The 25,186-nt window shown below is 51.6% G+C and overlaps 1 protein-coding gene across 2 annotated transcripts in view; it reads right to left on the bottom strand.

The window, feature by feature from the left end:
* Window positions 1–25,186, bottom strand: part of LOC144610202 (pleckstrin homology domain-containing family A member 2-like) — a 117,671-nt gene that overhangs the window by 84,150 nt on the left and 8,335 nt on the right. The gene's annotated exons all lie outside the window — the stretch shown is intronic.

Genomic DNA, 25,186 nt, shown 5'->3' with positions numbered 1-25,186 from the left:
AGGCAGCATCTGTGGAGAACATGGATAGGTGACGTTTCACAGAGTGCTGGAGTAACTCAGCGGGTCAGGCAGCATCTATGGAGAACATGGATAGGTGATGTTTCATAGAGTGCTGGAGTAACTCAGCGGGTCAGGCAGCATCTCTGGAGAACATGGATAGGTGACGTTTCACAGAGTGCTGGAGTAACTCAGCGGGTCAAGCAGCATCTCGGGAGAGAAGGAATGGGTGACGTTTCGGGTCGAGACCCAAAGGGATGCTGCCTGACCCGCTGAGTTACTCCAGCATTTTGTGTCTACCTTCCATTTAAACCAGCATCTGCAGTACTTTTTACTAAGCTTTGTGGGTTAATTGCCTTCAGTAAAAATGGTAAATTGTCGCTAGTGTGGAGGCTAGTGCTTGTGTACGGGGGTGATCGCAGGTTTGCACAGACTAGGCCGGCCGAGGGGCCTGCTTTGTTTCCGCTCTGTAACACTGAACTAAACTGTTTAAAAGATGACCGAAAAATTATAATAAGCGCTTCCTCTTTCTTCCCCGGTTGCACAGCTGGTAAAATGATGCTTTTCATAACCTCAGAGTGAATTCTAAAACTTGCCACAAAAAGCTAAACTCAAACGACCAAGTCTCGTCAAGTCAAGTCAAGTTTATTTGTCACATACACATACACGATGTGCAGTGAAATGAAAGTGCCAACGCCTGCGGATTGTGCTAAACTACAAAACAGAATAGAATTTAAAAAAAAATAATTTTAACACAAAAAATAAATTAATACAGTAAATTAAATTAGTCCCTGGTGATATGAGAGTTAACAGTCCTGATGGCCTGTGGGAAGAAACTCCGTCTCATCCTCTCTGTTTTCACAGCGTGACAGCGGAGGCGTTTGCCTGACCGTAGCAGCTGGAACAGTCTGTTGCTGGGGTGGTAGGGGTCCCCCATAATGTTGCTTGCTCTGGATCTGCACCTCCTGATGTATAGGTCCTGCAGGGGGGCGAATGTAGTTCCCATGGTGCGTTCAGCCGAACGCACTACTCTCTGCAGGGCCTTCCTGTCCTGGGCAGAGCTGTTCCCAAACCAGATTATGATGTTGCCGGACAAGATGCTCTCTAAAGCCCCATCTGATGGACTACAGATGGTCTAGGAGCAAGATTAGGCCATTTAGCACGTAGAGTTTACTCTGCCATACAATGCATGGCGGAACCGCCGCGAGGGGGAAGATCAATGGACAATGGGGAGGGACGGGGGGGGGGGGGGGGGGGGGGGAGAACAAAGGACAATGAGGACCTGACTGTGGGTGGTGGGGGGGAGAGAACAAAGCCGGCGCACATTGTAACTTTGTCAGTGCTGTAGGTGGCCGCTGTCTGTATATATTGGGTGGACAAGCAAAGAATTTCACTCTGCCATGTCACACATGTTTAGTTTAGAGATGCAGTGCCGAAACAGGCCCTTCGGCCCGTCGAGTCAGCACCGACCAGCGATCCCAGCACATTAACACAAGCCCACACACCAGGAACAATTCACACTTATATCAAGTATACAAACACAAGCCAAACAACCCACAAACCTGGAGTGCGGGAGGAAACCGAAGGTCTCGGAGAAAACCCACGCGGGTCACGGGGAGAACGTACAAAGTACGTACGGACAGTGCCCGTGGTTGGGATCCAACCCGGGTCTCTGGCGCTGCAAGTGCTGTAAGGCAGCGACTCTACCGCTGCGCCACCGTGGAATCAGTACCTTTTTCTCCCTGAGTCGGGAAATGTCCGAGACTAGAGAGCACAGCTATCAGGCGAGAGGGGGAACGTTTTATTGCAGATGTGCAGGGCAAGGTTTTTTGGTTTTTTTACACACATAGAGTGGTGGGGCCCTGGAACGCATTGCCTGGGGTGGTGGTGGGGCCCTGGAACGCATTGCCAGGGGTGGTGGTGGGGCCCTGGAACGCATTGCCAGGGGTGGTGGTGGGGCCCTGGAACGCATTGCCAGGGGTGGTGGTGGGGCCCTGGAACGCATTGCCAGGGGTGGTGGTGGGGCCCTGGAACGCATTGCCAGGGGTGGTGGTGGGGCCCTGGAACGCATTGCCAGGGGTGGTGGTGGGCGCAGATACTACAGTGAAGTTTAACAGGCTTTTGGAAGTGCAGGGTGTAGAGAGATATGGATCATGTCCGGGCAGATGAGATCTGTTTAACTTGGCATGTTTTGGAAGCGAGTGCAGGTGCCGGTTTAGACAGAAGAGAGACACAAAAAGCTGGAGCAACTCAGCGGGACAGGCAGCATCTCTGGAGAAAAGGGATATGTGATGTTTCAGGTTGAGTCTGCAGAAGGGTCTCGACCCATTCCTTCTCAGATGTGCAGCACTTTGGTCAACGTGGGTTGTTTTTAAATGTGCTATACAAATAAATTGACTTGACTTGACTTGACTTCTCCCCAGAGATGCTGCCTGTCCCGCTGAGTTAGTCCGCCATTTTGTGTCTATCTTCGCTGTAAACCACCCTGTTGGACCCAAACCACTATTAATAGCTCGTGGTGGTGGTGGTTCATTGCCAGCCTCTCTGTTGAGACCCTTCTTCAGACAGGTCTCAAGAAACGTCTCGACCTGAAACATCACCTGTTCCTTTTTGCCAGAGATGCCGCCTGACCCGCTGAGTTACTCCAGCTTGTTGTGTCTAACTGAGCATCATGTTTGGCACAGACATCGTGGGCCGAAGGGCCTGTTACTGGGCTAGACTGTTCCATGTGATGAACAAGCCCAATACCAGCTGATGCCCAGATGCAGCGATGGGAAGTAAAGGAGGGCTTTCAGAGTGAAGCCAGTGAGAGTGTGGGGATTGGAGGCGTGGGGATCGGAGGCGTGGGGATCAGAGGAGTGGGGATCGGAGGCGTGGGGATCGGAGGCACGGGTCAGAGCGCAGGGAAAGTCCTGCCCCCAGGGAAAACACCACTGCTGTTTTAACAAACAGTCATGGGTACCCATCCATCCCAAGCACCAGCGTTGATCCAAGGAGCAGCATCATGACATGGGGCGGCACGGTGGCGCAGCGGTAGAGTTGCTGCGTTACAGCGAATGCAGCGCCGGAGACCCGGGTTCCATCCCGAATACGGGTACTGTCCGTACGGAGTTTGTACGTTCTCCTCGTGACCTGCGTGGGTTTTCTCTGAGATTTTCGGTTTCCAACCACACTCCAAAGGCGTGCGGGTTTGCAGGATAATTGGCTTGGTGCGTGTGTGTAAATTGTCCCCAGTGTGTGTAGGATAGTGTCAGTGTGCGGGGATCGCTGGTCGGCACGGACCCGGTGGGCCGAAGGGCCTGTTTCCGCTCTGTGTCTCTAAACTAAACTAAGCAGCACTTCTGAAGGTGCAGCAGTCGCGCAGTGCAGCACTTTCCCCCTCAGTGCAGCCCCTCCAACGCAGCACCCTCCCCAGTGCAGTTCCCTCCTTCCTCCAGTGCAGCCCCTCGTGCAGCTCCCTCTCCCCCCCACGCAGTCTCCTTCCCCCCAATGCCACACCTGCCCCAGTGAAGCTCTCTCCTACCCCCCAATGCAGTCCCTCCCAATTGCTGCCCCCCCGCCCCACCCATGCAGCTCCCCCCTTGCCACACCTGCCCCAGTGAAGCTCTCTCCTACCCCCCAATGCAGTCCCTCCCAATTGCAGCCCGCCCCACCCATGTAGCTCCCCCCTTGCCACACCTGCCCCAGTGCATCCCCCCTTCCCCAACCTGCCTCGTGCATTAACCAGCATCTGCAGTTCCTGGTCCCTGCCAAGGGGCTTCACTGCATTTGTTTAACAGACTAGTAACGGCAATGTTTTCACAGAGGAGAGCCCAGCCCAACTCTGCCCTCAGCCCACATCAGACAGGGGAAGGTCGGACTTACAATCGTACCCTTGTCTGACTGGAGCTGGGTTTCTCGTGATCCTCGCTTCTGCCAAAGGGTTTTCGACCTCAGAGACTGCACATCCCTGCTGTTCCCCCAGAGTAGGCCCAACGTCAATCTGGCCGCCCGACTCTCAAAACTCACCGGGTTCCTCCATCAGATGGGGAGGTTAAGATGGGGGGGCTGAAAAATGATTGCATACGGGCGGCACGATGGCGCAGCGGTAGAGTCGCTGCCTTACAGCGCTTGCAGCGCCGGAGACCCGGGTTCCATCCCGACTACGAGCGCCGTCTGTACGGAGTTTGTACGTTCTCCCCATGACCTGCGTGGGTTTTCTCCGAGATTTTCGGTTTCTTCCCACACTCCAAAGACGTGCAGGTTAATTGAATGTGTAAAAATTGTCCCCTGGTGTGTGTAGAGTAGTGTCAGTGTGCGGGGATCGCTGGTCGGCGCGGACTCGGTGGGCCGAAGGGCCTGTTTCCGCGCTGTATCTCTAAACTAAAGTTAAAGGTCATTCTACGAGGCAACGGGATGGGCTAATTGACCCTGTTAACGGTGAAAGAGAGGGAGGCTCGCGATTTACTGTTGTCTTTCACCTCCCGTTGAGAACGTTTGCCAACCAGGGGGGGGCTTCGAAGGATGACCGTCGCCACAAGTCAGGAAGCACGAGAGTGTGTGTGTTTTTTTTAAAGAGGCAGCAGCCACAAGCAGCAATGTGACAATGGCTCATCTAGCACGGGGGGCAGATCGAGGGGAAGCACGGCTTCCAGGGAACAACCAGGGAAAGCACCCTGTGCTTCCTCAAACTGTGACCGGGATCACTGAACGCCACACTCCAGAGAAGACAGGGCCTCCCTTTAATGCTTCAGTCAGAAGAGGGCATCTCTGAGCCTGTTCACACCGAAGATCGACACAAAATGCTGGAGTAACACAGCGGGGCAGGCAACATAGTTCATAAGCAATACGAGCAGGATTAGGCCATTCGGCCCATCAAGTCTACTCCGCCATTCAAGCATGGCTGATCAATCTCTCCCTCCTAACCCCATTCTCCTGCCCTCTCCCCATAACCTCTGACACCCGTACTAATCAAGAATCTGAGGAAAAACTTTTTCAGTCGGAGAGTTGTGAATCTGTGGAATTCTCTGCCTCAGAAGGCAGTGGAGGCCAATTCTCAGAATGCATTCAAGAGAGAGCTAGATAGAGCTCTTAAGGATAGCGGAGTCAGGGGGTATGGGGAGAAGGCAGGAACGGGGTACTGATTGAGAATGATCAGCCATGATCACATTGAATGGCGGTGCTGGCTCGAAGGGCTGAATGGCCTCCTCCTGCACCTATTGTCTATTGTCTATTGAAACAGTGGGGTAGTGGTAGAGCCGCTGCCTTACAGCGCCAGAGAACCAGGTTCGATCCTGACTACAGGTGCTGTCACTGTAGAGTTTGTACCTTCCCCCCCGTGACCACGTGGGTTTTCTCCAGGTGCTCTGGACTCCTCCCACACTCCAAAGACGAGCAGGTTTGCAGGTTAATTGGCTTTTGTTTCGTTTAGTTTAGAAACACAGCGCGGAAACAGGTCCTTCGGCCCACCGGGTCCGCGCCGCCCAGCGATCCCCGCACATTAACACCATCCTACATCCACTAGGGACAATCTTTATATCTACCAAGCCAATTAACCTACACACCTGTACGTCTTTGGAGTGTGGGAGGAAACCCAAGATCTCGGAGAAAACCCACGCAGGTCACGGGGAGAACGTACAAACTCCGTACAGACGGCGTCAAGGATACACAAGTTGTTGGAGAAGCTCACAGGGTGAAGCAGTATCTCCGGAGAGGACGATTCGGGGCAGGACTCCCGTCTGAAAGAGGGACCCGACCCAAAATGTCACCTATCCATGTTCTCCAGAGATGCTGCCTGACCCGCAGAGTTACTCCAGCACTTTTGTGTCCCTTTTGTGTAAACCAGCATCTGCAGTTCCTTGCTTCTGCAAGAGTCCAGAGTGTGTAATTGCTAGAAGGTATCACAAAATGCTGGAGTAACTCAGCAGGTCAGGCAGCATCTCTGGAGGGAAGGAATGGGCGACATTTCGGGTCAAGGCCCTTCTTCAGACTGATGTCAGGGGAGGCGGCAAAGATAGAATGTAGTCGGAGACAGGAAGACTAGTGGGAGAACTGGGAAGGGGGAGGGGAAGAGAGGGACAGAGGAACTATCTAAAGTTGGAGAAGTCAATGTTCATACCGCTGGGCTGCAAGCTGCCCAAACGAAATATAAGGTGCTGTTCCTCCAATTTCCGGTGGGCCTCACTATGGCACTGGAGGAGGCCCATGACAGAAAGGTCAGACTGGGAGTGGGAGGGGGAGTTGAAGTGCTGAGCCACCGGGAGATCAGGTTGGTTAAGGCGGACTGAGCGAAGGTGTTGAGCGAAACGATCGTCGAGCTTGCGCTTGGTCTCGGCGATGTAGAGGAGTTGACATCTGGAACAGCGGGTACAGTAGATGAGGTTGGAGGAGGTGCAGGTGAACCTCTGTTAGATGTAGTGGAAACGAAAGGGAAATTTGTCCTTGGAACAGCGTATCAGGCCTGAAAATGCAGTACTTATCAATAACATAACAATTTTAAAAAATCAATGATTTACAACCCCCAATTATTGGTGCCTGAAGTCCTATCAAGTCCTATCAAGACAGTTCATAGTTCAAAGCTTAGTCTTGTGTAATGTTTCAGAGTCCGATGATTAGAGTCATACGGCACAAAAAAATGTTCCTTCAGTCCAATTCATCCATGTTGGCCAAGATGTCCCATCATCTAAGCTTGTCCCATTTACCTGCATTCGGAGCATTCCCCTCGAAACATTACCTATCCATGTACTGGAGGAGTAGGAAAAAAAACTGCAGGTGCTTGGTTTAAATTGAAGGTAGACACAAAATGCTGGAGTAACTCGGCGGGTCAGGCAGCATCTCGGGAGAGAAGGAATGGGTGACGTTTCTTCGAAGGGTCTCGACCCGAAACGTCACCCATTCCTTCTCTCCCGAGATGCTGCCTGACCCGCTAAGTTATTCTGAAGAAGGGTCTCGACCCGAAACGTCACCCATTCCTTCTCTCCCGAGATGCTGCCTGACCCGCTGTGCCTTTGAAGTGCTGTTCATGGTTACCTGCCTCAACTACCTCTTACGGCAGCTCGTTCCATGCACCCACCACCCTCGAGTTCCTGTTAAATATTTCCCCTCTCACCTGCAATGTAATTTCGTTCGGTACCTCGGTACCGAATGACAAATAAAGCTTTGTATTGTATTGTATTGTATTAAGTCCAATGTCCCCCTGGTTCTGGATACGTCTACTCCAGGTAAAAGATTCTGTGAGTTCGCCCTACCCAAGCCCCTCGTGATTTTATACATCTTGAATACGTCAATAGACAATAAACAAAAGGTGCAGGAGTAGGCCATTCGGCCCTTCGAGCCAGCACCGCCATTTAATGTGATCATGGCTGATCATTACCAATCAGTACCCCGTTCCTGCCTTCTCCCCATACCCCCTGACTCCGCTATCATTAAGAGTTTAGATTTAGATTTAGATTTTTTTTTAGATTTAGAGATACAGTGCGAAAACAGGCCCTTCGGTCCACCGAGTCCGCGCCGCCCAGCGATCCACGCACATTAACATATCCTACACACACTAGGGACAATTTTTACATTTACCCAGTCAATTAACTGCAGGTTCTTCTGCAGTTGAACAGGGCCCTAGTGAGACCGCACCTGGAGTACTGTGTGCAGTTTTGGTCTCCAAATTTGAGGAAGGATATTCTTGCTATTGAGGGCGTGCAGCGTAGGTTTACTAGGTTAATTCCCGGAATGGCGGGACTGTCATATGTTGAAAGACTGGAGCGACTAGGCTTGTATACACTGGAATTTAGAATAATGAGAGGAGATCTTATCGAAACGTATAAGATTATTAAGGGGTTGGACACGTTAGAGGCAGGAAACATGTTCCCAATGTTGGGGGAGTCCAGAACAAGGGGCCACAGTTTAAGAATAAGGGGTAGTCCATTTAGAACTGAGATGAGGAAAAAAAAATTCAGTTAGAGAATTGTGAATCTGTGGAATTCTCTACCTCAGAGTGCAGTGGAGGACAATTCTCTGAATGCATTCAAGAGAGAGCTAGATAGAGCTCTTAAGGATAGCGGAGTCAGGGGGTATGGGGAGAAGGCAGGAACGGTGTACTGTTTGAGAATGATCAGCCATGATCACATTGAATGGCGGTGCTGGCTCGAAGGGCCGAATGGCCTCCTCCTGCACCTATTGTCTATTGTCTAACCTACAAACCTGTACGTCTTTGGAGTGTGGGAGGAAACCGAAGATCTCGGAGAAAACCCACGCAGGTCACGGGGAGAACGTACAAACTCCGTACAGACGGCGCCCGTAGTCGGGATCGAACCTGAGTTTCCGGCGCTGCATTCGCTGTAAGGCGGCAACTCTACCGCTGCGCCACCGTGCCGTAATCTAACTCTCATCGTCACCTCAGCCACCATCACTCCAAGGAATTATGCTCCCAGCCTGCCCAGCCTCTCCCATTAGCTCAGCCCCTCAGGTCCTGGCAACATCCTCGCATATCATCCCTGCACTCTGTCCGTGATTGTTGGGAAGAGGCTGTTCTTGAAGTGGGAGGTCCTGGTTTTCAAGCTCCAGACCGGCTGGAAAGGGAGTGTGGCCAGGGTCGTGTGGGCCCTCGACGACGCTGGCTGCCAACGGTTACGAGAAGGAACAGCAGCACAGGGTCGAGGGCCGAATGGCCAACTCCAGCTGGACTTGGACTTTCTCTGGCACTAAACGCTAACCGCTTCATGTGTAGGATCGAGCTGCCAGATGCTGGCTTCCACCGAAGGCACACACAAAACGCTGCAGCAACTCAGCGGGGACAGGCGGCATCTCTGGACAGAAGGAACGGGTGACGTTTCGGGTCTTCAGAGTCAGGGGAGAGATATGGAAGGGTAAGGTGTGAAAACGACAGATCAAAGCAGACGCTGATCAAGGAAATGTAGTATGGTTCATCAACGACTCGGTGGAAGGTGACAACGACACAGACAATCAGTAAAATAAACATAATGATCTGTCTTAGAAACATAGACAATAGGTGCAGGAGGAGGCCATTCGGCCCTTCGAGCCAGCACCGCCATTCAATACGATCATGGCTGATCATCCAAAATCAGTACCCGTTCCTGCTTTCTCCCCATATCCCTTGATTCCGTTTGCCTTAAGAGCTAAATCTAACTCTCTCTAGAAGGCATCCAGTGAATTGGCCTCCACTGCCTTCTGAGGCAGAGAATTCCACAGAGTCACAACTCTCTGGGTGAAAAAAGTTTTTCCTCATCTCAGTCCAAAATGGCCTTCCCCTTATTCTTAAACTGTGTGACCCCTGGTTCTGGACTCCCCCCTCCCCCACCAACATGGGGAACATTTTTCCTGCACCGAGCCTGTGCAATACCTTGAAGTGCTGGAATTTAAAGTGGGTTGGACTGAAGCCAACACGACTGGACTGTCAACATTGAGCACACGGCATATCTCAGAGGGGGGGGGAACACAATCTGAATTAGCAAGGGTCACGTCTATTGAACGCGGACAACAGACAATAGGTGCAGGAGGAGGCCATTCGGCCCTTCGAGCCTGCACCGCCATTCAATGTGATCATGGCTGATCATTCTCAATCAGTACCCCGTTCCTGCCTTCTCCCCATACCCCCTGACTCCGCTATCCTTAAGAGCTCTATCTAGCTCTCTCTCGAATGCATTCAGAGAATTGGCCTCCACTGCCTTCTGAGGCAGAGAATTCCACAGATTCACAACTCTCTGACTGGAAAAGTTTTTCCTCATGAGTTACAGCTTACAGCTGACCACGTAAAAGGAATTCCAGGAATGGGAGACGTTTTCAGGAACTTGGTGGCCATCTGGGGCTTTTCCTTTTCTGCAAACGGCCTGCAGAACACCTGCCTGCTTAAGTCATGTTCTCCCGATGGTTATAAAGGTCAATAAATATCTTTGCGGGGATTTTCTTTGGGTTTTTTTTGTAACTGGAACAGTGGAATCTCCCACACACCCCCCACTCAACCACCAGTGCGGAATCAGGGAAAGACACCTCTCCTCTCTCCCCCCACCCCCCCCCCCCCCTCCCCCCCACCCCCCCTTCTCTCAGGGATAACACAAGATCATAAGAAACAGGAGCAGAATTGGGCCATTCGACCCATCAAGTCTACTCCGCCATTCAATCAAGGCTGGTCCATCTTTCCCACCTAACCCCATTCTCTTGCCTTCTCCCCGTAACCCCTGACACCCGTACTAATCAAGAATCTATCTATCTCTGCCTTAAAAATATCCACTGACTTGGCCTCCACAGCCTTCTGTGGCAAAGAATTCCACATATTCACCGCCTTCTGACTAAAGAAATTCCTCCTGATCTCCTTCCTAAAAGAACGTCCTTTAATTCTGAGGCTGTGACCTCTGGTCCTAGACTCTCCCACTAGTGGAAACATCCTCTCCACATCCACTCTATCCAAGCCTTTCACTATGCGGTACGTTTCTATGAGGTCCCCCCTCATCCTTCTAAACTCCAGCAAGTACAGGCCCAGTGCTGACAAACGCTCATCATATTTCATCATAGGATATACACTGCCCAAAGGTGGTTTTGATGGGTAGGACCCAGCGTCATTGAGTTGTACAGCACTGAAATAGCAAGGGTTGCCAACTTTCTCACTCCCAAATAAGGGACAAAGGGTGACGTCACCGCCCTGCGCCCCATGTGACCTCACCCAGCCAGCGGCCGTGTGCTCCCGCTCCACCAATGGCGGCCGCCCGGGCTGGGAGATGGGTTGCTAAGCAACCTCTGTTAGGCGGCACCCGGGCCTAAACAATCCGGGACTACAGCGCCCCCTGGGCTACACTGTCCGGGCCTACACTGTCCGGGCCTACAGTGTCCGGGCCTGCACTGTCCGGACCTACACTGTCCGGGCCTACACTGACCGGGCCTACACTGTCCGGACCTACACTGTCCGGGCCTACACAGTCCAGACCTACACTGTCCGGACCTACACTGTCCGGGCCTATAGTGTCCGGGCCTACACTGTCCGGGCCTACACTGTCCGGGCCTACACTGTCTGGGTCTACAGTGTCCGGGCCTACACGGTCCGGGCTTACACGGTCCGGGCCTACAGCGCCGTCTGGGCCCAATAAGGGACAAGGGTGGTCCCGTACGGGACAAACAAATTTAGCCCAAAATACGGGATGTCCCGGCTAATACGGGACAGTTGGCAACCCTGGAAACAGGCCCTGAGCACCATCACTTTCATCCCCCACCTTTTTGCCCGTCTACTCTAATCCCGTTCGCCTGCAGTAGGAGCATATCCTCCTTTATCTTGGAGACACAAGAACCTGCAGATGCTGGAATCATGAGCACAATACAAAGTGCTGAAAGAGCTCGGCGGGTCAGGCGGTATCTGTGGATGTAATGGACAGTCGACGTTTTGGGTCAGGCCCCTTCCTTTAGGCCCCGTGTCCATCTCCCTCCACAGATGGTCCCTGAACCACCCAGCTCCACACAAATTGTTATTTGCTCCTTACAACCATGTCGTATCTGTTTAGATATCCATCTTTGGCCACGGCTGTAGAGTTGCTGCCTTATAGTGCCTGAGACACAGGTTCTATCCCGACAACGGTAGCCGTCTGATTTTTAGATTTAGATTTAGAGATACAGCGCGGAAACAGGCCCTTCGGCCCACCGGGTCCGCGCCGCCCAGCGATCCCCGCACATTAACACTATCCTACACCCACTAGGGACAATTTTTACATTTAATTAACCAAGCCAATTAACCTACAAACCTGCACGTCTTTGGAGAGTGGGAGGAAACCGAAGATCTCGGAGAAAACCCACGCAGGTCACGGGGAGAACGTACAAACTCCGTACAGACGGCGCCCGTAGTCGGGATCGAACCTGAGTCTCCGGCGCTGCATTCGCTGTAAGGCAGCAACTCTACCGCTGCGCCACCGTCTGTACGGAGTTTGCACGTCTGCCCTGTGACCTGCGTGGGTTTTCTCCGGGTGATCCGGCTTCCTGCCACACGCCAAAGACGTACAGGTTTGTCGGCTAATTGGCTTCGGAATAAAATTGTGAATTGGTCCTCGTGTGTAGGATAGCGTTAGTGTACAAGAGATATAGACAATCGTTGGTCCACGCGGACTTGATAGGCCGAAGGGCCGGTTTCCACGCTAAAAGTGACCTGGGTAAAAGTGACTGCAGTCCCCTAGAACATACTCATTGAATCTGATTTCACCAGTTCATCTAAAAGCACGTTCCAGATGTCAACAACAGACACAATAAAACTGGAGTAACTCAGCGGGTCAGACAGCAACTCTGGAGAGAAGTTTTTCATTGTGTCTTGGTACACGTGGCAGTAATAAACCAAGACCAGCAAGCTTGCAACCCAGCGGTAAGAATATTGATTTCTCTAACTTCAAGTAACCCTTGCATCCCCTCTCTCTCTGTCCCTCCCCCATCCTAGTCGTCGTACTAGTTTCACTGTCGTCCTGGTGAGTTTTATTGTCTGTATAACTCGTTTTCACCAACCCCGCAGTCAACTATGGACCGTTTCATTTATCATCGTTACATTTTTCGCATACCTTTCATTCATCTGTATACTGAAACTCTCATTTGTTTGTTTGTTTGTTTGTTTGTTCCTGAACTACAGCCAAAACGGTACACGATAGCGTGACAATGTTAGGCCCACCTTACTCCTTACTCACCGTCGTCCCTCTGGTGCTAATGGAAGAAGTTTCATTGAAATCGGTGTTATATTTTTTAAGTTATTCACATTTTAAAGTTTAAATCTATCTCCTGGGGAGGGAGGGAGGGGGGTGGAGGGAGGGGGAAGGAACTGCATATAACAACATATAACAACTACAGCATGGAAACAGGCCTGTCCGGCCCTACCAGTCCACGCCTACCATTCTCCCTGACCTAGTCTCATCTACCTGCACTCAGACCATAACCCTCCAATCCCCTCCTATCCATATACCTATCCAATTTACTCTTAAATAATAAAATCGAGCCAGCCTCCACCACTTCCACCGGAAGCCCATTCCATACAGCCACAACCCTCTGAGTAAAGAAGTCCCCCCTCATGTTACCCCTAAACCTTTGTCCCTCAATTCTGAAGCTATGTCCCCTTGTTGGAATCTTCCCCACTCTCAAAGGGAAAAGCCTACCCACGTCAACTCTGTCCGTCCCTCTCATAATTTTAAAAACCTCTATCAAGTCCCCCCTCAACCTTCTACGCTCCAAAGAATAAAGACCCAACCTGTTCAACCTCTCTCTGTAGCCTAAGTGCTGAAACCCAGGCAACATTCTAGTAAATCTCCTCTGTACCCTCTCCATTTTGTCGACATCCTTCCTATAATTTGGCGACCAGAACTGCACACCATACTCCAGATTCGGCCTCACCAATGCCCTGTACAATTTCAACATTACATCCCAACTTCTATATTCGATGCTCTGATTTATAAAGGCAAGCATACCAAACGCCTTCTTCACCACCCTATCCACATGAGATTCCACCTTCAGGGAACAATGCACAGTTATTCCCAGATCCCTCTGTTCCACTGCATTCCTCAATTCCCTACCATTTACCCTGTACGTCCTATTTTGATTTGTCCTACCAAAATGCAGCACCTCACACTTATCAGCATTAAACTCCATCTGCCATCTTTCAGCCCACCCTTCCAAAAGGCCCAAGTCTCTCTGTAGACTTTGAAAATCTACCTCACTATCAACTACTCCACCCATCTAAGCTAGTGTTTGCCCCTCGTCCTTCTAAACGTTTCCTATCCATGTACCTGTCAAAATGTCTTTTAAATGTTTCTAGACCTAGTGGACCCGTTGGGCCCAAACCTCTCCTGCATTGGTGCAGCACCCTCTCCACCCGCCCCCCCTCCCCCTCCCCCTCCCTCTCCCCTCCCCTCCCCCGCCATTGCGTGGAGCCATTGGTGGAGCGGGAGCACGTGGCCGCTGGCTGGGTGAGGTCATGTGGGGCGCGGGGCGGTGACGTCACCCTTTGTCCCTTATTTGGGAGTGAGGAGGTTGGCAACCCTACTAATACGGGACAAGGGCGGTCCCGTGCGGGACAAACTAATTTAGCCCAAATGCTAAATTGGGATGTCCCGGCTAATATGGGACAGTTGGCAACCCTAAACATAACACTCCTATACCCAATACCCTGACTGATGAAGGACAATGTACCAAAAGCCATCTTGCCCAACCCTATCTACCTGTGATCCCACTTTCAAGGAACTACACAACAGCACCTCTAGTTTTAGGCATTGTTTTTTCCTTCAAATCTTGTGTGCTTCCAATGCAATTCATCACAATACCACAGTGATATTGTCGTAATGTGGGATTATTGTGCATTTGTTCAGTCTAGTTTAAAGATACAGCATGAAAATAGGCCCTTCGACCCACCGAGTCCACACCGACCAACGATCAGAGGAGGGTCTCGACCCCAAAACGTCACCATTCCTTCTCTCCAGAGACGCTGCCTGACCCGCTGAGTTACTCCAGCATTTTGTGTCTTTCTCCAGCAAACAACACCCAGGCCAGTAACACCGAAATAGAAACAAGCCATTTAGGCTTTCAACCCTTGACCACAATGTTCATGCAAGCTCGCGGTGGCTTCAAGCAGGAATTGGCAATCCCTGCACTCAAGCATTGTAGATGCATCCTGGTCTCCAGGAGAGGCTGTCTGGGTTGTGATAGAGCTGGAGTAGACCGAGACTGACTCCCCTCCCCTCCCCTCTTCTCTCCTCCCCTCTCCTCTCATCCCCCTCTCCTCTCATCCCCTCCACTCCCCTCTCCTCTCCCCCCCACTCCTCCCCTCCTCTCATTCCCTCCCCTCCACCCCCTCCTCTCATCCCCTCCCCTCCACTCCCCCTCTCCTCCCCTCTCCCTCCCCTCCTTTACCCTCCCCTCTCCTCCCCTCTCCTCTCATCCTCTCTCATCCCCACTCCTCCCCTCCTCTCATTTCCTCCCCTCCACCCCCCTCCTCTCATCCCCTCCCTTCCACTCCCCCTCTCCCCTCCCCTCTCATCCCCGCCTTTACCCCCCTCCCATCTCACCTCCCCTCCCCATCTCCCCCCCTCGCCTCCACTCCCCTTTCCTCTCCCCCTCTCCTCTCATCCCCTTCACTCCCCCTCTCCTCTCATCCCCTTCACTCCCCCTCTCCTCCACTCCCCTCTCCTCTCATTCTCTCCCCTCCTACCCCTCCCCTCCCCCCCCTCCCACCTCCCCCTCACCTCCCCCTCACCTCCCCTCCCCTCCCACCTCCCCTCCCACCTCCCCTCCCCTCCCTCTCACCTCCCCTCCCACCTCCCCTCCCCCTCACCTCCCCTCCCCCTCACCTCCCCTCCCCCTCATCTCCCCCTCTCGCCTCCACTCCCCTTTCCTCTCCCCCTCTCCTCTCATTCCCTCCGCTCCCCTTCCCTCCCCCCTCTTCCCTCCCCTCTCCTCTCTTCCCTCCCCCCCTCGCCTCCACTCCCGTCCCCAATCTTTGCACATCTCCAATCCTTTCCACTCATCACTTTAATGTCATGTTTCATGTATTTTGTGCTTTGTGCCGGTGGCTGGTCCCTACTCAATGGTCTCACCTCCACAGGTCAACAGGACTAGGCCCTTGGTCATCCAGAGACACTCCCCTTACCCCCCCCCCCCCAACGTCAAACATCAAGGCCCGCTTGGCCTCAACACCAACTCCAGGCGTGGCCAGCTCAGAAACCCCCTAGACAACCCCCTCCACATGTGTATCTTTGGTACCTCATCTGCTTCACCTCACTCTAGACACCTCAGCAACACGAATCTGGCACCCATTTTCTCTGCTGTCGCCTTTCACCAATTTCAAGCTTTGCCATCAAAAAAAAATGGTGCTTCCCAATTTCCCACTGATCAATAGAGAGTTAGAGTTAGGGTTGCCAACTTCCTCACTCCCAAATAAGGGACAAAGGGAGACGTCACCGCCCCGCGCCCACGCCCCAAGTGACCTCACCCAGCCAGCGGCCACGTCTCCCAGCCTGGGCGGCCGCCATTGGTGCAGCGGGAGCACGTGGCCGCTGGCTGGGTGAGGTCACGTGGGGCGTGGGCGCGGGGCGGTGACATCACCTTTTGTGGAACAGGTGGGGTTCCGGATCGAGACCCTTCTGGGTCTCTGTCCCCCACTGTTCTGAGTCTGGGGTGTGATTTTTCCGGCATCCAAATCATGCCCAGTCCCTGCATTGACGAGAATGGGCGGCACGGTAGAGTTGCTGCCTTACAGCGAATGCAGCGCCGGAGACTCAGGTTCGATCCCGACTACGGGCACCGTCTGTACGGAGTTTGTACGTTCTCCCCGTGACCTGCGTGGGCTTTCTCCGAGATCTTCGGTTTCCTCCCACACTCCAAAGACGTACAGGTTTGTAGGTTAATTGGCTGGCCCACCTGTTCCTTTTCTCCAGAGATGCTGCCTGGCCCGCTGAGTTGCTCCAGCATTTAGTGTCTATTTCCAGCAAACAACAGTCAGGCCAGCATTGCAGAAATAGGAACAAGGCCTTTAGACTCACACCCCTTCACCACTGTTCCTGAAAGCAATTGAGTGTTAGCAACAAAGAACTGCAGACTCAGGTTTATACGCACGTTTATATGGTAATGTCTACAATTATAGGGTGGTGAATCTGGGGAATTCTTTGCCGCAGAAGGCTGTGGAGGGCAAGTCAGTGGGTATTTTTAAGGTAGAGTTAGATAGATTTTTGTTTAGTGCGGGTGTCAGGGGTTATGGGGAGAAGGCAGGAGAATGGGGTTGGGAGGGAGAGATAGATCAGCCGTGATTGAATGGCGGAGTAGACTTGATAGGAGTAGAATTAGGCCATTCAGCCCATCACTTATGACCTTACCCAAAGATAGACGGAAAAAGTGCTGGAGTAACTCAGCAGGTCAGGCAGCATCTCTGGAGAACATGGATAGGTGACGTTTCACAGAGTGCTGGAGTAACTCAGCGGGTCAGGCAGCATCTCTGGAGAAAATGGATAGGTGACGTTTTGGTTCAGGCTGAGGAAGGGTCTCGACCCAAAATGTCACCTACCCCATTTTCTCCAGAGATGCTGCCTGACCCGCTGAGTTATTCCAGCATTCTGTGTCTAGCAATTGGGTGTTACTGCATTCACAATTGTTATAACCAACCAAAATATCAAATTTTAACCACAAAAAAATTGATCTTCCACTGAGCACAAAACCAATGCACGAGGAAATTGTACGTTAGAAATAATTTCACACACCCAAAATGAAAACTGAAACCCTCAGCAGGTCAGGCAGCATCTTACTTAGTTTAGTTTAGAGACACAGCATGGAAACAGGCCCTTCGGCCCACCGGGTCCATGCCGACCGTTCACACTCGTTCCATGTTACCCCACTTTCACATCCACTCCCGACACACTAGGGGTCAATTTACAGAGGGCGGATTAACCCACAAACCCGCACGTCTTTGGAGTGTGGGGGGAAACCGGAGCACCCGGAGGAAACCCACGCGGTCACAGGTAGAACGTGCAATCTCCGTACAGGCAGCACCCGAGGTCAGGATCGAACCCAGGTCTTTTGGCACTTTTCAGGAAGACCTAAAAAATCAACTGTTTCTCTTTCAACAGATGCTGGGGCGGCACGGTGGCGCAGCGGTAGAGTTACTGCCTCACAGCGCCGGAGACCCGGGTTGGATCCCGACTACGGGTGCTGTCTGTACGGAGTTTGTACGCTCTCCCCGTGACCTGCGTGGCTTTTCACCGAGATCTTCGGTTTCCTCCCCCACACTCCAAAGACATATGGGTTTATAGGTTAATTGGCTTGGTGTAAATGCAAAATTGTCCCGAGTGGGCGCAGGACAGTGCGGGGATCGCTGGTCGGCGTGGTCTCGGAATGCCGAAGGCCCTGTTTCCGCGCTGTATCTCTAAACTAAACTAAAGATGGCGCCCGCCCTGATGTTTACCGATTTCTCTTTGATTTTCCAACTTCCTTGCAGTGCCTCCCAGCCAGATGAGAGGTGGCGATACACAGAGATAACGCAGAGTCAAGACTACAGTGATCATATCATATCATATCATATATATACAGCCGGAAACAGGCCTTTTTCGGCCCTCCAAGTCCGTGCCGCCCAGTGATCCCCGTACATTAACACTATCCTACACCCACTAGGGACAATTTTTTTACATTTACCCAGCCAATTAACCTACATACCTGTACGTCTGTGGAGTGTGGGAGGAAACCGAAGATCTCGGAGAAAACCCACGCAGGTCACGGGGAGAACGTACAAACTCCTTACAGTGCAGCACCCGTAGTCAGGATCGAACCTGAGTCTCCGGCGCTGCATTCGCTGTAAAGCAGCAACTCTACCGCTGCGCTACCGTGCCGCCCTAAATACTTCACACACAGAGTGAGTTGCTACTCTTTCAGTTCACGTTTCCTAAAACATTTATCTAATTACACATAAACACTGCACCTGGCCAGATCACTTAGTGCTCTGGAGTTGCGAATAATAAAGAGATTTCCGCCTGTACATTAGTACTAACACTACCGGGCTTAAACCTGCCGATTCTAGCTATCCTCTAAAAAATAAGACACAAAATGGTGAAGTAACTCAACGGGACAGGCAGTATCTCTGGAGAGAAGGAATACAGTAGATGATGTCTCAGGTCGAGACCCTTCTTCAGACTGAGAGTCTGGGCAGTTCCTTCCTACACAGATAAACACAAAATGCTGGAGTAACTCAGCGCGTCAGGCAGCATCTCTGGAGAAAAGGAATGGGCGACGTTTCAACTCTCGGCCCAAAACGTCACCTATTCCTTTTCTTCAGAGATGCTGCCTGGCCCGCCGAGTTACTCCAGCGTTTTGTGTCAAAGTTCGGTGTAAAACTGCATCTGCACTTCCTTCCAACACAAGATATCCTCCAACACCGAATTCTCAGTGAGGGCGGTCACGGTGGCGCGGCGGTAGAGTTGCTGCCTTACAGCGAATGCAGCGCCGGGGACCCGGGTTTGATCCTGACTACGGGCGCCGTCTGTACGGAGTTTGTACGTTCTCCCCGTGACCCGCGTGGGTTTTCTCCGAGATCTTCGGTTTCCTCCCACACTCCAAAGACGTGCAGGTTTGTAGGTTAATTGGCTGGGCAAATGTTTTTTTTTTTTTTTAATTGTCCCTAGTGTGTGTAGGATAGTGTTAGTGTGCGGGGATCGCTGGGCGGCGCGGACCCGGTGGGCCGAAGGGCCTGTTTCTGCGCTGTACCTCTAAATCTAAAAAAAATCAATCTCACACGATATAGCCATCAATCTGAATCTGAACCTGAATCTGAATGACCTTTATTGTCATTCAAAATGAATTGAACGAAAATCATTTGCCACGCAGCCACAACAGTACAGAGTAAAAGACACAAGACACACAATTTTAACACAAACATCCACCACGGTGACTCCTCCAGACACCCCCTCACTGTGATGGAAGGCAAGAAAATGTCTTCTCTCTTCCCCCATGCTCCTCCCACGGACAGATAGTTCAACTTCTGCCGAGGCGACCGAGGCTCCCGACTCGCGCAGCCCCCGCGAGGAGATGGAAAGTCCCGCGGCCGAACCGCGCCGGGCGATGGAAAGTCCCGCGGCCGATATCATCAGATATCGTCCACTCTCTGCCCAAGTCCAGCAACTCAAGTCCAAGCCAGTCTTGGATATCGAACCAACCAGAGAGCACTCAACAGGTCAGGTCAATGAAACATTAACTTTGCACTGATATTGCCGAGGATTATCAGCATCAGAAGCTCTCTTTGTCTTTAGTTTTGCTCAGCGTGGAAACGGGCCCTTTAAACCAGCATCTGTAGCTCCTTCCGACCCACCACCTCCCAAGGTGCAGTTGTGGCAGCCTTCACTTCCTACACACATACACACACACACACCCATACCCACACACAGACACACACACCCACTGACACACCCACACACCCCCCACACACACACACACGCACACAGACAGACACACAGACACACACACCCACACACACCCACACCCCCTCCACACACACACACACACACACACACACACCAACACACACACACACACAGACAGACACAGACAGACACAGACAGACACACACACCCACACACACACACACAGACACACACACCCACACACACACCCACCCACACAGACAGACACACACACACACACACACCCCCCACACACGCACACACACCAACACACACACAGACAGACACACACATGCACGCACACACCCACACACACACAGACAGACACCCACACACACACACAGCCACAGACAGACACACACACACACACACACACACACACACACACACACACACACACACACACACACACACACACACACACACACAGCACGCCGGGGTTAGGGTGGAGCCCGGGTCTCTGGCGTTGAGTAGCAGTGGCCCTACCAGCGCTCAATCCTATTGATTTGTCGGCCCAACCCTACCAAGGAGTGGGTCAGCATACGATGAGCGTTTGTCGGCACTGGGCCTGTACTCGCTCGAGTTTAGAAAGTTGAGGCGGGACCTCATTGAAACTTACAGAATAATGAAAGTCCTGGATAGAGTGGATGTGGAGAGGATGTTTCCACTAGTGGGAGAGTCTAGGACTAGAGGGCACAGCCTCAGAATTAAAGGGCGCTCTTTTAGAAAGGAGGTGAGGAGGAACCTCTTTAGTCAGAGAGTGGTTAATCTGTGGAACTCATTGCCACAAAGGGCTGTGGAGGCCAAGTCAGTGGATCTTTTTAAGTCAGATAGACAAATTCTTGATTAGAACGGGTGTCAGGGGTTGTGGGGAGAAGGCGGGAAAATGGGATTAGGAGGCAGCGAGATCAGCCATGATTGAACGGCGGAGTGGACTCGATGGGCCGAATGGCCTAATTCTGCTTCTATCACTTGTGACCTAAGCGACAGTGGCTTTGGTGCAGGGTGAGTGCAGAGGTCGTGCGTTCTCCTCTGAATAGCAGCACTGTGAGCAGCGCAAGTAGACTCTCGGTTTGACGTGAAGACTGAACACCAGCTTACCCAGGTGTCCCGGGAGACCAGCGTTCACGGAAGGCGTCCAGTTCCCTCCTCCGCCGTGCAGGAGGGAAACGCAGGTGCCGGCTTACACCGAAGACAGACACAAAATGCCGGAGTAACTCAGCGGGACAGGCAGCATCTCTGGAGAGAAGGACGTCCTTTGGCCCAACTCGCCCACACCGGCCAACAATGTCCCAGCTACACAAGTCCCACCTGCCCGCGTTTGGTCCATATCGCTCCAAACCTGTCCTATCCGTGTACCTGTCTAACAGTTTCTTAAATGTTGGCATAGTCCCTGCCTCCACTACCTCCTCTGGCAGCTTGTTCCATACACACACCAACCACCCTTTGTGTGAAAAAGTTACTGCTCAGATTCCTATTAAATCTTTTCCCCTTCACCTTGAACCTATGTCCTCTAATAATAATAATAATAAATTTTATTTGTCTTATGTAGGTTGGCACAGGGTCAAGGGTACAATGAAATGTATTTGACAGGACAACGAATCACCTCAGCAGTAATATTCCAAGGATACACATGATTTTTTTTTTTAAATGACATTAGTGAGGTAAAAACACAATATTAAAAATAGGTAAAAATACAGGACAATCTAGTCCTCGATTCCCCTACTCTGGGCCAGAGATTCTGTGCATCCACCTGATCAATTCCTCTCGTGATTTTATACACCTCTATAAGATAGACGATGGACAATAGGTTCAGGAGGAGGCCATTCGGCCCATAGAGCCAGCACCGCCATTCAATGTGATCATGGCTGATCATTCTCAATCAGTACCCCGTTCCTGCCTTCTCCCCATAACCCCTGACTCCGCTATCCTTAAGAGCTCTATCCAGCTCTCTCTTGAATGCATTCAGAGAATTGGCCTCCACTGCCTTCTGAGGCAGAGAATTCCACAGATTCACAACTCTCTGACTGAAAAAGTTTTTCCTCATCTTCGATCTAAATGGCCTACCCCTTATTCTTAAACTGTGGCCCCTTGTTCTGGACTCCCCCAACATTGGGAACATGTTTCCTGCCTCTAACGTGTCCAACCCCTTAATAATCTTATACGTTTTGATAAGATCTCATCCTTCTTATGGATAAGATCACCCCTCATCCTCTTGCGCTCCAAGGAATAGAGTCCCAGCCTTCAGCTCAGACCCTCTAGTCCTGGCAACATCCTCGTAAATCGTCTCTGTGTGTAAGTTAGGGGAAGCAAATTTCCACCACAAACAAAAAAGTGAAGCAACATGACAGTTTTGACAATCTGATAGTTTCATTGTTACTGATACCAAAAATAATTTCTTGTTTTAAGTTCCAGATGCTAAATAATACTCGGATAAATTCACCAGCTACCAAGCCAGGATTTAGAGTCATAGGGTGATACAGTGTGGAAACAGGCCCTTCGGCCCAACTCGCCCACACCGGCCAACATGTCCCAGCTAACCTAGTCCTACCCAGAGTCATAGAGTCATAGAGTGACACAGTGGGGAAACAGGCCCTTCGGCCCAACTCGCCCACACCGGCCAACATGTCCCAGCTACACTAGTCCTACCTAGAGTCATAGAGTGACACAGTGGGGAAACAGGCCCTTCGGCCCAACTTGCCCACACCGGCCAACATGTCCCAGCTACACTAGTCCTACCTAGAGTCATAGAGTCATAGAGTGACACAGTGTGGAAACAGGCCCTTCGGCCCAACTTGCCCACACCGGCCAACATGTCCCAGCTACACTAGTCCTACCTAGAGTCATTGAGTCATAGAGTGACACAGTGTGGAAACAGGCCCTTCGGCCCAACTCGCCCACACCGGCCCAGCTACCCGAGCCCCACTTGCCTGCGTTTGGTCCATATCCTTCCAAACCTGTCCTATCCATGTACCTGTCCAACTGTTCATTAAACGATGGGATAGTCCCAGCCTGAAATACCTCAACGCCTGCTTGCGTTTGGTCCATATCCCTCCTAACTGGTCCAATCCACTTGAATTCATGCCGCTGGATCAATGGTCTAGAGGTCCAATGGCTTCTTCACCATCTGAACAAGCGTCTCGCCCATTCCATGTCCTTTCCCACTTCCATATCTCTATGTCTCCTTCTCCCCAGACCCTCAGTCTGCAGAAGGGTCTCGCCCCGAGACGTCACCCATTCCTTCTCTGCAGAGATGCTGCCCAAAGATACTAGAGGAACAAGATGAACCACTCCGTTGAAATCGCCTATACTGAAGTGTAGTACGCAAAGGAGCGTACTCAGAAGGCGGTGGAGGCCAATTCTCTGAATGCATTCAAGAGAGAGCAAGATAGAGCTCTTAAGGATAGCGGAGTCAGGGGGTATGGGGAGAAGGCAGGAACGGGGTACTGATTGAGAATGATCAGCCATGATCACATTGAATGGCGGTGCTGGCTTGAAGGGCCGAATGGCCTACTCCTGCACCTATTGTCTATTGTCTATTGTAACATCCGCCATTTTAGTAAGCAAAACCCGCCTTTCGCTATGCCTCTCGCAGTGTAATCAGTGTTTTGGGGTAACAGTATGTGTGATGATACCATTAAAATGCAGAATATATCTCATCTATCAATTCACAGATTGTTGTTATTGTTCTTTTTAAATGTTTCTGCAAGTTTCTGCCTACTAAAATGGCGCCATGACGTACTACGGTTTTTAGGGTCGAGTGGTCTATCTTGCTCCTCTAGTATCTTTGATGCTGCCTGACCCGCCGAGTTACTCCACATTGCGTGCCCATCGTACAGTGTCAACCAGCCGCTGGGGTTCCTTCCCGCACAGTCCCGTAACTTTATGATGTCGCCGTCGCCAAACAGCGCCGATCCTCCGTGACGCCTCAAAGCAAGGAGGGGCATCGATTGCAGTCAGCAAATCCACAAGTGGGCCGGTGTAGACGGTGCATGTAGCCCAGAATACAGTCCAGTACCTTTAGCAGTGTACCAACTCCAACACATCAATGACTACGAGGCTAGACACAACATAAGGGCGGCACGGTAGCGCAGCGGTAGAGTTGCTGCTTTACAGCGAATGCAGCGCCGGAGACTCAGGTTCGATCCTGACTACGGGCGCTGTCTGTACGGAGTTTGTACGTCCTCCCCGTGACCTGCGTGGGTTTTCTCCGAGATCTTCGGTTTCCTCCCACACTCCAAAGACGTACAGGTATGTAGGTTAATTGACTGGGTAAATGTAAAAAATTGTCCCTAGTGGGTGTAGGATAGTGTTAATGTGCGAGGATCGCTGGGCGGTGCGGACTTGGTGGGCCGAAAAGGCATGTTTCCGCGCTGTATATATATGATATATGATATGATATGATAATTCAGCGGGACAGGCAGCATCTCTGGAGAGAAGGAATGGGTGACGTTTCAGGTCGAGGGCTAAAGGTTCTGAGGGGAAGGTGACAACGAGGCATAAAAACAGTAAAATAAAATTATGTTCTGTCATAGAAACATAGAAAATAGGTGCAGGAGTAGGCCATTTGGCCCTTCGAGCCAGCACTGCCATTCAATATGATCATGGCCGATCATCCAAAATCAGTACCCCGTTCCTGCCCTCTCCCCATATCCCTTGATTCCGTTTGCCTTAAGAGCTAAATCTAACTCTCTCTTGAAGACAATCAGTCTGAAGAAGGGTCTCGACCCGAAACGTCACCCATTCCTTCTCTCCAGAGATGCTGCCTGTCCCGCTGAGTTACTCCAGCATTTTGTGTCTGCCTTCGATTTAAACCAGCATCTGCAGTTCCTTCCCCACAATGACTATGAGCCGTGGGTTGTATCGGCCGTGCAGTGCAGGGCCAGCTGGGCGACTCCCATACTCACCACGAGCAAGGGGGGGGGGGGCAAGGTCAGACCTACGTCTACAGATGCATCACAGATAACACACTGGCGGGCTGCCCCACAGCCTGGTCTGGCAACAGATCTACCCAAGACCAAGCAAGATATTGCAGAGAGTTGTCGTTTAGTTCAGAGATACAGTGCGGAAACAGCCCCGCCGGGCCACTGAGTTCACACCAGCAATCATTCCGTACACCAACACAATCACTCACACACACTCTCCAAAGATGTGCACACACCCACACCCACACACTCCAAAGACCTACACACACACACTCCAAAGGCCTACACACACTCCAAAGACCTACACACACACTCCAAAGGCCTACACACACACACTCCAAAGGCCTACACACACACACTCCAAAGACGTACACACCCACACTCCAAAGACCT

Source organism: Rhinoraja longicauda, chromosome 36, assembly GCF_053455715.1.
Source record: "Rhinoraja longicauda isolate Sanriku21f chromosome 36, sRhiLon1.1, whole genome shotgun sequence".
Lineage (NCBI taxonomy): Eukaryota > Metazoa > Chordata > Chondrichthyes > Rajiformes > Arhynchobatidae > Rhinoraja > Rhinoraja longicauda.
Note: the sequence above shows the minus strand (reverse complement) of the source record. Positions and strands in the feature narration are given on the sequence as shown.